Below are 12,477 nucleotides of genomic sequence, written 5' to 3' on the forward strand. Positions count from 1 at the left end.
GACATGTAAGACATAACCTTTGAGGGAACTGGATCAATTGGATCATACCACTGTGAGTTAAACGGTGGGGGTGGCAAAATTTTGAAAATTAAAAACTTGCTGTTTTAATTACATAGTTGTATATAAAGTGATAAAAACTTACTTTTATTGGGAAGAACATCCTGATTTTATCCAGTTTGCCTGCATTATTATCGGTTTTGATTTGGTGTTTGTTATTCATTATTTTAGATTATAATTTTGCTCTTCTTGTGTTTTTTATCACACTTTTTGGCATTTTATTTCACTCCATGTAAAGTGCTTTGTACTCTGGTTTGATAAGTGCTCTATAAATAGGGTTAGGGTTAGGGTAGTGTCCCCCCTGTTCCCCCTGGGATTTACGCCTCTGAGCAATGACGGCATTGTTAAATTTTTACATCCAGGCTTGATTTCTTTTTTCCTGCAAGATTTCAAGATTAGAAAACATCCCATGAGAATGAAAATGAGCCTGAGCACTGGACCAAACAGCAAAGGAAGCAGCTGGATGATTGTATAACTTTCAAATCTGATTCCTGTCAAGATTTGTGTCTATTTTCTGCAAAAGCACTGATTTCGCTGAGCGCTGGATAATTGGACTGTTTCACACCTCAATTCTATTTAGGAGCCAATTTGGGTCGACAGTGTCGGTGAATTTCTGCTCATCCTCACCAGAAAATAAAATAACAAAGCAGAATTTGTGGTTTGTGTTCAGTAGAAGTCAAAGAAAACAAACACACAGTGATATTCCTGCACACTTTCTCCTTTCTGTTTGAAAACCTTTATTATTTGAGTCTGTTCAAAGGCACCATGATTCAAGAAGACAGGAGGAGCCGTGGCAGCTGCACCGGGCACTTCATCATGCTGTTGAAGTCCATTAGAGGTCACAGACCCTTTAACATTTCACCTGTGAACATCATGGATCCTGGAACATGAGTCTCGTTTCCTGTTGTGCTGTTAACTTCAGTATAAAGGCAGAAAATGGGTCTGATCTCCTGCAGTCTTTAACTGTAGGTAAGGATTTCCCTCTCCTGTGTGCAGCAGCAGGGCGGAGGCTTGTCAGAAGCACATTGTTAGCTAACTTTGCATTTTAATATTCTCTTCCTCAACGACTCAGGGTGATGAGATCCTCGGCTGCAGCTCTCCCGGGACGCTCTGCTCGTATCCTCATCCTTCCTCTCGCTATCTTTTACTTTCCCTCCTCGAATGACTACATTCTTCTTTCTTTCCCTCCATCTTCATCACGCCACATTTCCCAGGCTCCATCACTGCTGCGCCTCTTTCCTCTGTATTTCCTCCCTTTTTTATTCCCTTTCTCTTCTCCCCAAAGGATGCAGAGAATTAGAGCACATCCTCCTCCCCCAGAAACTCACACTGGAAGAGCTGTAAGCTATACGTTCATTAAAACCGGGCGGTGGATCATCCATCATAACTACCTCCACCTCCAGGACACTGTTTCAACACAGTGTTGCAGTAAATTGCCCTTCTTCCCCCCCCCGGTGCCCTCCTGTGAGCAGAGAAGGCTTCATCTTGACGTTCGGAGCAGTTAGCAGTAAACACAAAGGGTTTGTGTTTGAGCAGGTCATTATTTTTATAACTGTAAACAGTGGTTATTTAGTTAAGCGCTTCTTTATTTTGGCAATTATATTTGTTTTGCAGGAATACAGCAAATGTATTATTATATATGTTTAATGTCTTTGTTTTTCGCACATAATGAATATTTCCACTGTGTATTCATTCATTAAACTGCTGATTGCATTTGGATTTATCGGGCAACTCTTCACACACGATGCACAAACAAACCATCACACAGACCCACATTTCCCCTGTAGACTTTAATGTATTGTTTGTGTATTTGTATATTGTCAGATATGTTTAGAAACTTGCTAATCTAGTTTTAATTTGCTCTCTTATTTCTGCTGCGCTGTCACCAGCACAAAAACAAAGTCTGTACAAACGTACATGGGGAATAAAGTCAGTGGCATCGTGTGGTGAGGTTGCAGATTGTAACCAACCGAACACCCCTCGTCTCACCTCGTCTTGGTTTGTCTGTTCTGGGCTACTGTAGAAACATGCCGATGACTCCATTGAAGAGGACCCAGTTCTTATTTTCAGGTAATTAAACACCAATCAAAACATAAATCATTAATATTAAATCCCATTTCAGCCCCTCAAATCCTAAACACTGGACTTTTAAAGGTATATTCCTTCAGATTTCAGTCAAAGTCGATTTGGTGACACCTCTGGTCACTGGTGGTACATTTGTCAGCATCAGCAAGTAACGCACTGTACAGAGGCAGACAAGTATTAGTGATTTTTCCAAACGCCCTGTCAGTACCATATCACCTGACTTCCTTTAGGTTCACCTGGCAGAAAACTTTGTCCAAACGGTCTCCAAAAGGCAAATTATCACTTTGCATGTGAGGGCAAATACACAAATTATTATGAAGAAAGTGCACAGAGCTTGCTGAAGCTTGCACTGCTGCTACGTCCTGAAAGTCGTCCATCCAAGTTTTTAGTGAGACCTTTTTCCACCACCTTCCAAAACAAACAATCTGACAATAAATGCCAAATTTATGCAACAATCAGGGGTCTTCCATTATGTTTCATGTATATATAGCTGAGCACAGGACTCTCCAATCTTTCTCTTTGCACAAGACTACAAAGACTTCTTGGAGAGGCGGTGGCCGTTTTTTGCCTTTAGATGATCAAGATTCAAGTCGTAGTTTGTCTGGAGCTGAACTGTGCGCTGAGAGGGTTCATAGCATCACATTGATTAAAAACAGAAAACAGCTACCTTCATTTATCTTCTGCAGCATCATGTCCAGTACATGCATGCATTGTTTCCTGTGAATCTCTTGGGTGTGAGTCTGCAATTTGAAATTGCAAAACAGCTTTTCATTTTGAGTCTGTGTCACTTCTGTTTACAAGGTTTGGTGCTCGTAACCAGACGGTTTGAATATCTAAATAAACTAAACTTGGAATACCAGAATGCAAACTTTCCCAGGAACTACATCTTTGGTATGGTTCATGGTCACAGGTGATCGTGGAAAGACAAGTTGCTGCATTTGATACTAATCTCAAACACAGTATCTGTTGGCTGAAGCACTCACCTGTCGCCTGGTGGCATTTAAACATCAACAAACAGACATTTCCTGCATTTCGGTGGTTTAGCTGGAAAGAGGAGATTTGGATCGGAGCGGTGACTCACTCCCTCCATGTCACGTCCTTCACCAGGCGCTGTGACCCACTGTTTCCTCCACTTCCATGCTTGTTCCAGTTTGGAAAAAGAAAAACACATTTTAATGTGACGGGCCGGAGGAATCCAGGAATGAGACTCACTTCTTTAATATAAAGGGAGTTTCATCAGTAAAAAGCCCAAAACTCTGGGAGTATTCGCTTTAATATCACACTCTCGTTTTCATTTCACAACGTATAAAAGTGGAATCAGGCATGAAAAATGTTCATTTCTTCTCCTTTTGTTTCCTCTGAGTGCTGCTGGACTGATGGAGGAGTCTGAAGTGTGATTAATGACGGCTCCACTTCCTTCAACGAGGTGCAGCAGGAAACAGAACCATCGAGCCTGAAGGACCCACTGAGTCCTCTTTAGTTTTTATCTGCAGGCAGCAGTTGTTGCTAAAGGCTTCTTCAGCCTCCACAAGCTTTAAAATGTATGCTGTGTTTGCATATGTGTGTGTGTGTGTGTGTGTGTTCATGGTTGACATCAAGCTATAGGTGGTGCTTCTTTCATCCCAGAGAGATTACATTCATTTAGATGACAAATGAGGCCTCCTGGGACCATGAAGTACAGATCAGCTCATCAGAGTGTGTGTGTGTGTGTGTCCGTCTGTGTGTGTGTGTGTGTGAGAGAGAAAATTGCTGCTCCCATCAATTTCCCAGAACTTTAGCTCCAGTTTATCATCCTGGCTTCCCGGCAGTGTGCTGATGTCATTTGTGAGTCAGGATGTGGTCGGTTCTCCTCCGTTGAGTCTTGACCATCACCTTTGGCAGCCCTGATTTTCAGATAGTCGTCTCTTCAGATCCTGTCGGAGTGAACAAACACTTGTACACCTCTGAGTATTTTATATTTTACTTCATTTATTCGCCTCATTAAAATGAAAATGATGTTAGATTTTGGAAGCAAACTTTCGTCCCTGATCAGGTTATAATCTGTCTGACGCTCTGTTCATTTAGTCTCTCTCTTTCATAATAGAACAATGTAATTGAATTATGCACAAATGCTCAAACATACACCATTTACATGCACAAGTCACCAAGTCACCAAGAAGCAGCTTGAGCTGTGAGCATCCTGTGATCCTTTCTGTTAACCTTGTTTATATTTTTGGATTTTGTGGATTTTGGATCTCTTTATCAATAATTTTATACTTGTACCTATGATTATTTATAGTTGCTCTGTTTCCATCTTTGTACTGTTACTGTTGCACAAAAGGATGCACTGAGTTATATCTTATCAGCTGGTTTAAAGTCCCAAATTTGTCCCCACATTTCCCCCCACGACCTTTTACTGTGAAGACAGTGGACAGAGCCACGGTAACGTCGCCAATTGGCTTCTGAAGAGCCAGAATGACGCTCAAAGTGGGTGGTTGAGGCCGTCGCCATCTTGGCAGTGCTTGACTCCACTAATCTAAATGGGTAACCATAGCTAGTTAAACAAGTCCACCGAGCTGGAAGCTACCAAGCTAGCTGTGTTCACAGTGAAAGAAAAGCTACTCGCGTGAGTTTGAGCAGGTTTATTTGCCAAAGATTGAACACTTTACTGGACATTGACTGCAAGATAGTGAGCGACAACCAGCACCGAGGCTGCGTGTGTCTGTTTGTGTTCAGTTTAACCTCAGAATCTGACCAAACTCAGCACTCACCAGAGACAGAGGTTCATTAACAGAGGTTATTATCTTCAAGTGTCTTCTCTTTTCCCCCCCATCTCTTCTCAGCTCTAGCAGCAGTCTGAAACACTTTGCTCCAGTCTCTTAGCACAATTAACCACACAGCAGGCGATAATACTTGTCAGATATTTGCATGGAAAATTCTCCAAAAGGTACCAAAACCACAAACACGGTCAAGAAATCAAGTTCAGTGATTCAAATGAGCTGAGGTGAAGCCGAGCAGACGGCCACGCCCATAATCATGCAATTTTTTAAGCCTTACAACAAATAAATTGCAAAACCATTTTTTTAAATTGAAAAAGGCTGCATTCAACATCTCACTGATTGTAAAGTTTATATTATGTCGTGTGCACTGACCATCAGCAACAACCATCCTGAAACATATCAGAATATTCAGGAATACCAAAACAATCTTCCCAGTTTATACAGACATGTTCAGTATGTGATTCAGTATGTGATTATTGCATGTCGAGTATAAGAGAACAGTCTAAACTGATCAAGTTAAAAACAACACACTGAGGAGGAGAGCAGAGAGAGAAGCCTTCACTAACTGGACTGAGCTCAATAACAAATTCCTAGCTTTCAGTAAAAAGCTCCAACTTAAATGTTCTGAAAATCGTTGTGCTGGAACAGAAAGTGGAAAAGAGCTCAGCGGTCAGAATGACTCAGCTGTCGCCGTCTCATCCAGACCTGGATCAGACCTGGATCAGACCTGGGATCAGAGAGCAGCTACAAATGATTCTGGTGTGTGTTTTTTTTATCCTGCAGAGAGAAGCAGGTGGGCGGAGTTTTAAATAAAAATGTTTTGTTGTATCTGTAATAGAGTGGCGTCTCGACCTCTCCTGACACATCTGTTATTGCTTTTAAATAATCTCATTTTATCCAACCTTATGTGTGTTTAAATAAAGTAAAGCATGTGTCTTTGTTAGGGCAGGATGTGGCACGAGGAGGGCCGGAGGGACGGTTCAAACGTGTCAGAAGTTCGAAAATACTGAGAAGATACATGTCTGCCAACAGGATGCAACAGTGGAGTCCAAAAGGAAAAGGAAACAGTTCGAAGGTTGGAGGCACAAAAATACACCGTGATGCCACTCGAGTCACTGTCAGCTGTGATGATTCAGGTTTTGAATCATCTCATCAGCAGTCACCTTATTAAGTTTTAATACAGTGAAGCAGATCAAGGCAGAGAGGTCTCACTTGGATCTGCTGCGTGAGGCTCATCATGAAATAATCAGTAAAATATGCTCTGATGCAACAGAGTTTGTGACGTATTGTTAAATAGCTCCACACACTCCTACAATAATTTGACTTTAAAACAAACACAGGCTTAATGTGATCTTTCTTCTGTGTGACGCAGAGTCTTACAGGTACGGAGGCTTTGTTTCTTTTGGCTGAGAAACTTTCACGCAGACTCTGTTTCACTGCTGGCGAGGAACGAGATCTATTAAAACCGAGCCGGAGCCCAAAAAACATTCATCTTCTGAGATGGTCTTCTCCTTAAAAGGTCGTTGGATCATTTTCAGTAAGATAATAGGACGCTGTGAAAACACACACACTGTATATCCCTGTCGAGAACCTGTCTGCACTCCCACACCTGCACCAGAGGACGACCTCCATCGCCATAGGAATACGGTCGTCATGACAACAATGTCCCATCTTTCCTGTGTGAACACTCTGGAGATGAGAGGGCAATGAGTTTGTCTCCGGCAACAAAAAGAAAAAAAAAAGAAAAGCCGCTCGACTCCTGACGTCCTGTTTGTGTCTGATCAAACATATACGGTCGCATGTCATCTACGCACGTGTACTCGCTAAAAAAATGTCTTTTCTCTGTGTGTGTCAGTGGTGTGCAGGCGTAGCTTGTGAGGTAACTAGCATTTATTTAAAGACACCATATGTAAATTATTAAATAGCTGACAAAACCTGCTAAGCATCGCTGTGAACATGAACGCATTGTGTTGAAGTACAGTTTCACAGAGCCTCAAGCTTGACTATGGTCTTGTTAAGGAGAGGGTGGGCTGCAATTTAGCCGGCAGTCTAGTTCGAACCGCAAAATCTGTCCTGCCGAAGGGACGTTGAGCAAGGCACTGCATCTCAGTAAAGCTACTCCAAGCTCCCGATGGAGAGAATAATGTGATCATCTTCTAGTGTAACAGATGAACTGACTGAGGAATGAATGACATGTTATCTTTGTTTTCAACTAATTTTTGTACGAAAAACTGAAACAGTTGTTGTCATTATTGAGATTTTCAAAATAAAGTTGTTGAGATTTTCAAAATAAAGTGTTTAACATGCAATTTTTATTCATAAACCTGGACACCGTGGCTTCCAAATGCAGCGAGACGTTGACACCAAAGTTAGTGTTAGTTTAGTGTCTTATATGTTATGGATGTTTCCCAAATCCATATTCTATACACTGTGTACAGTATATTCACATTATATAGTGTCATAATATATTATTTTAGAAGCTGGTACACACAAAAATCAACATACTTTAGCATTTTATACAAACAGGAAATCATACTGTATGTGTGACATTAGTTGTTGTAAATCAAAAAAATGTTTTATTTCTTCGGATTTAATACAAAATTTAGTTTTCCATGATTATCTTTTCCATTTCCTATGTGCACTGAACAGTGTGCATCAACACACATAATTATATGCATGTTGCTTTGTTGACAGTTTATTTGGTTACTGACTAACATGAACGAACTACTAACCTGCCTTAGAATCAGATCAGTATGTAGGATGGAGTCGGGACGCAGTGTTGTGTCAGTGCTTCTTATTCAGTTTATAGAGGCAGCTGCTGCCCTCTGCTGTTCAGAAACTTTCACTGCACAAGCCAATATGAGTGAGAGTTTTGCAGAGCTCAGTTTACATGTGACTTTATATTCAATTAATTTTTTTAAAATCTGTTTGTTGGTTGGTTTGTCAGCAGGATTACACAAAATGTACTGAACAGATTTCCACAAAACTTGGATGGAGGATGGGTCTCGGCCCAGAACAGACCCCATTAACTTTTGGTGTGGATCCGGATAGAGAAATCTTCTCACCGTCTTTAACTTTCTGAGATCTCTCATGGAATAAAACATCTGTTAATGGGTCTTGATGAAAAAAGAAATCAGGCGTATCTTAAGATGGCTGGTATCGCTGCGCTCTACTGAGTGAGGTTCTAGTTTTTCATTATAAGCTGCGATGTGTGGTCACAAGTGGCCATTACTTTATTTTACAAGCCAGAAATGTTGGAAATCACTTGTTTAGTTGCTACTAAGTGACTTGACACATGGAAAATATGAATAAAGGTCACATTTTTGTAGTGTTTTTAAAAGTTTTATGTTAACCTGACACTGGCTGAACTGTACCAATACAGTCTTCTTCATCCTATTGAGCCCAAAACAATGTGAAAAACACTCTTATTTTGAAAATACGTGGGACATCAGAGGTGAATGGGGGGTTTAAAGCTGCGTTTCAGAACAGAAATGACAACTCCTCGGATGATTATTATAAAAAAGTACAAAAAACAAAAGAAATGAAATGAATAAACCATGAATGTAATTCATGATCCGAATAGATGGAAACGAACTTGATACTTCACATAATTTATTTGTTTGTATTACAATAGTAATGCATAGAACAGATATACAAAAACAGCAAAATATAACTTTATTGAAACAATCAAGTCATTCTCGGTATTAAAAAAAAAAAAGGGATCAGGTTGAACGTGGTTGAAGGATAATCTTGAACATACGATACATACAAACATCAGGCATACATTTGGTAATAATCTCTGACTAGTGCAGGTGTGTGTAACACATTAATGACATGGTTTCTGAAATGCAAGGTAACAGGAAGTTAACACCGAAATGTACAGTGAAAAAAAAAAAAAGGATTCATTTGCACATAATTTGTTTGATATATTTCTCTCTGGGTGATAAAAGATATTTGATTCAGAATCTGACTGACAGCAGTGAAACAACACTGAGCTGTTTGTTTGTAGGGTGACTTCAAGAGAAGAATTTGTCCAGAAACTCAAGTATTAATCACATGATAACTGGGAAAAAACGGGAGTAATCATTGCCCTTTACATTGTTCTGTGTATCACAATCCTGGAGCTGAAACAACTGTGACATTTCACTACATTTAGATGGTAACATGATGTCTTTCTGTACCAACTTTCTTCCTGTTCTGCCTTGAAAAACAACACCAGCATCTACAGAAGCTCTGAAAAATGACACATCCTGGCTACCGAGACCAGAGCAACACTGACTGTCACAACACACAGCTACGCTGTGCGTCTGAAAGAAAAACGGGAAAAGGTCCTTCAAAGGAAAACTGTGACAAAAAAATGCAAAATAAATTTTACCATATAAAGCGCAGTGACGGATAAAATGTTAAATTTAAACGGACAAGGCAAGAGGACAGAAACGTCGGACAGTCACCAAACATAAGTAACAATTATAAAAATAAGTCATGACTTTTTAAAGCATGTAAACATTTCAAGTAGCCACAAACTGTGTGCAGCGAGGACAGAGTGTAACCTGTTATTGGTGAGTGAGCAGGTGAGGATGAGGAGGACACATGACCCAAAGAAACAAGGCGACACTTGGACTTAAATATTTCAAGATAAAACAACCTCTACTTGGTCCTCAGCTCGCATTTGGTCTCTTTTTTAAAGTGTTTGTTTAATCCTACATGGAGATAGATGGAGTCCACCACATGAGGGGAATTAAAATAGTATCCAGTGAGTCTGTGATCCCAAATAAAAATGAACAAACTCAACCTTTAGGAGCCTCGCTGTGATTGTCTTAAGTGTTTCTTCTTGTGTGGCGAACCCCGAACTATCTGACACCAATGTAGGCTAAAAGAAACCACAAAAAAAGCAGTAAAACGGAGGGATAAGTCGCCATAAGTGAGGATTTGAGTATCTGTAGAGTGAAAGACCGACATAATGAATGGATGGTTAAATATTAAAAAAAATAAATGAGGTCTTGGACTACAGTTTTTGGGTCTTGGAGTTGTCAGTGTCTGTTTAAAGCTCTCAGTCTTACAAGCTGAAAGATCACCATCCTGACCAGCAGGGGGAGCTCTATCAGAGGCAAAGGATCATTGCCCCTCTTCTCTCAGATCAGGAGTGTAACAACCAGGTTCACGGTCAGTCTAAACAGCTGACTGGAGTCAACTTATGTTCGGTATGGACTTAACTGAGCCCTGGGACATTCTGTGAATACTGAAGACTTCTTGAAATGAATCTATGATATCTATGAAATGAATCGGCGTAGACTGACCCTAAACCTGGGCAAAGATACATTCACGAAAACACACTCTTCTGACCTTTTCTATCTATCTGTTGACAGACACAAAGAGCGTCTCCTCCTCTGTAGTCATTTAACTCTCTGAGACATGAAATATCACAAAGGTGCATCTGAAAACTCTCAACATGTTTCAAGTGTCTGACTGAGTCTCACATATAGATGGACATTATGTAACATACAGGCAGAGTAAATATGTGCAGGAGTAAAAGACACAGCGTTTGTGCTAAAGCCATGAGCTGAGCAGTAACCTTCAAATAATAAGAACTTCATTTCAAAACGAGTTATTCACCATTTTTCTGACAAAATGTGGCCAGAGCTGCAAATTATCATGATTTATCTTTCCTCTTATCTGAAACACTGTTTATTTATCTAGACTGTTTTGGTGCGGATTGCTGACATGTGGAGATATCAGCTGTAGTGATGTCTGCCCTTGTGGTGTTAAAAGCAGGGGTGTCATGATACGATTCATGATCAACTTTTGATTGAAACATTTATTTTTTTGAAAGCAATACCATTGTTAGATTATCAAATCTTGTTGTCTAACAATCAATAGTTCATTAGTTTCATGCCCATTCACAGTCTTCGTCAGAAATATAGGTCAGATGGTATTAAGTCTGATATAACCACCGTATTTTTTTGGGTGAATGTACCACAAAGAGGCAATATAGTCAAATTTAAATAATAAATATTGATAAAATGTAAGATCACTATTTCAAGCTACCTAACCTGTTAAACCCACCGTGATTAGTTCTCAGCACGTGCTTCAAGTAGGGGACGGAGTAGGTGAAGGTGGAGAAAAAAAATTATTGGGAGAATCGCGATCCTGCTTTTGATTTTGATGATTGAGATTGAATGCTTATTTTCGATTTTGAATTTAAATTGTGACACCCTTAGCTAAAAGTGAGGAAAAAGTAAAATTTAAAAACTCAGAAGTGTCTCTTTCTAGAAATCACGACCCGGTTACTACAAGACAATCCGCAGCCCTCGTGAGCAGAGCAGGAGGGAATTATTCTCATTTATTCAAACTTATATCGTACTGAACATGCTTCTACTCTTGCGTTTTTCAGTGCGTGCTGTAAATATTAACGGTGTCCTACAAGGTTGAGCTGTAACATTCGCTAGCTTAGTTAGCTTCATTAGCTAGCCTCTCTGCCATGAGTAGATGCATGCTTCCTTCTGTGTGGTGACATGGAGAGAAAATAGTTCCTACATGAAACTGCTCCCTACGAGGTCTGTTGATTATCTTGAGTAACCCGGTTGTGATTTCTGGAAAGAGACACTGCCGTTGAGTTTTATTTATGTATTTTTGAGTGCCATGTAAGTCCATTATATTAAAGAGAAGGCCGACATCTCTACAGATGATGATTCAAAACCTCGGCAGCCCACACCAGAACTATATAGAGGGATAAATAGCAGTTCAAGTGAAAGGAAAAATATGTATTTAGGGTGAACTGTCCCTTTAATGGTTCATCTCCTCCAGAAATGGATATATAACATTTTGAAATGAAGCCTTCAAGATGATCAGTGAAGATGTCAGAGCCAAGTAATGTGTCAAGTAATTAAAGCTTAGGTAGCTTAGACATGATGTTCCACCTGTGTATTAAAGCATTTTTGACTCCGATCCACTGATAACACAGTAAAGCGACATTAAACAGCATTCAACACTTCCACACAACAGCTGCACACACACTCATGAGGCAAGTTATAGCAAGTATTTAAAACAGAAGCTCTACTCTGGCAGCTTGAGATAAAACATATCTCTGAAAATGCACTTGAAAGTTTATAACGAGCAGTTTTTTTTCAGAACCTGAAGCAGAATTAGACAGCATTTGGATTCCTCCGTTCATGTCAAAACCAAGCCCAGACCTGCTGAGCTGTACAAAGTCTGAAAGCAAAGTGTGTATTCACTCCACCAAACACTCCATTTCAACGCCGTATAATGATTTGAAGCTGTGTCGTAACGAGATACATCTACCAGTTAAAGAAATGACACATAGCACAAATTATGGTAAAACAGAGAAACTTGGAGGAAAAGGAGTGAAACCTGTGGATTTTAGGTAAAACAAGCTCCTTTTGAAGGTTGCATAAATGGTTTGTATGTAAATGATAAATTAACGTAAATCAACAAATGCAAACGGTGAACCAAACACAAGTTTCCCAAAGTCTTTATAAGGGGAAACTGGGATAAGTTTGAGTTGGAGCAAGTCACAAGTAAATACTTCAGGGAGTGTGGTTGGGAATAGCAGCACAAA

Source organism: Pagrus major, chromosome 15, assembly GCF_040436345.1.
Source record: "Pagrus major chromosome 15, Pma_NU_1.0".
Taxonomy (NCBI): Eukaryota; Metazoa; Chordata; class Actinopteri; order Spariformes; family Sparidae; genus Pagrus; species Pagrus major.